This window comes from Sinocyclocheilus grahami, unplaced genomic scaffold (genome assembly GCF_001515645.1).
Source record: "Sinocyclocheilus grahami isolate Dianchi unplaced genomic scaffold, SAMN03320097.WGS_v1.1 scaffold272.1, whole genome shotgun sequence".
Classification (NCBI taxonomy): domain Eukaryota; kingdom Metazoa; phylum Chordata; class Actinopteri; order Cypriniformes; family Cyprinidae; genus Sinocyclocheilus; species Sinocyclocheilus grahami.
In genome coordinates, this window is record NW_015505451.1 from 755,886 (window position 1) to 757,299 (window position 1,414).

Consider the following 1,414-nt stretch of genomic DNA (forward strand, 5'->3'; position numbering starts at 1 on the left):
CACCCATTCACTGCAAAGGATCCATTAATGAGCAAGTGATGTAATACTAAATTTCTCCAAATTTGCTCAGATGAAGAAACAAACTCTTCTACATCTTGGATGGCCTTTAGGTTAAGTAAATTTTAATTTTTGGGTGAACCATTCCTTTAACCAAATAAAAAGCAATATTTTAAGCTATGTGAACCACATGTCCAGATTTGTTTAAATATCACATTCCATACTAAATTACAAAAATTCTCAACTTTTTTCTATAATGAATACTGTGTTTTTTTGGTTCCCATCTAACAAGATTGGTTTTGGCATTTCCCTTTTTGCTTTCAGTAGTGAGTGCTTTGGCTTATGTTTTTGTTGTTTTGTTTTGTATTTTCTTTATCTTCAACTGTCATTTTCTTGAGCTGGGTTGTGTCATGAAATACTTTAGAGTTTCACATCAAAGGATGCGTGTGGAGTGTGTGTCATCCAGACTGGAAAAGCAGTGCATAATTAAGAGTGCTCATGGGAAAAGGAGAGCAAATTAATCACTGAGAGACTTATCAGCCTTAGGGCACACAGAGGCACCAATGTGCTCCTACATCTTTCCTCCTTCAACACTCACACAGCATGGGCCGCCTGAATTGTGTTAACCAAGAACAACTAAGCAACTAAACAAGTGTATTTAGCTAAGTAAAGTTATCCTTGTTTACGTATAGTTAGTTGCAGTTCTCAAATTTGAGATGTTACAAGGGAGCTGATATTTAGTCTGCTAGCTAGACTTTTCACTCTCTATATTTCTAGCTCTCCAGACCAGAGTTGTGCAGTTTTGAGGGAGGGAAGGAAATGGACAACTAGTATATAACCATCTATGGACTGGGAGAAAAGCAGAGTTTTCAAACTGGGGGCTGCAAGAAAATTTAGAGAAAAAATATGAATAAATAAATTGTAATTATGAACTATTATTACAATTTAAAATGACTGTGTTCTATTTTAATAATTTATTCCTATGGCCAAGAATGAATTTAGATGAATGAATTTTCAGCAGCCATTACCCCAGTCATCAATGCCACACGATCCTTCATCATTCTAAAATCTTGTTTTTTTTTCTCAATATTTTAAAAATTATTATTATTATGTTGATAATTAATGTACAGTTTTTTTGTTTGTTTGTTTGTTTGTTTTTTTTTGTTTTTTTTTTACTTTTTTTCAGCATTCTTTGATGAATAGAAAGTTCAAAGAACAGCATCTATTTGAAATAGAAATCTTATGTAATATTATCAACTTAATCCACCATTGTTGCATAAAAAATATTATTACTATTATTAATTTTTTTCTGGAAAAATTCTTACGGACACCAAACTATATATATATAACTATATATACAACTATATATATATATATATGAGTATATATATATATATATATATGTAATCTGGAAAAT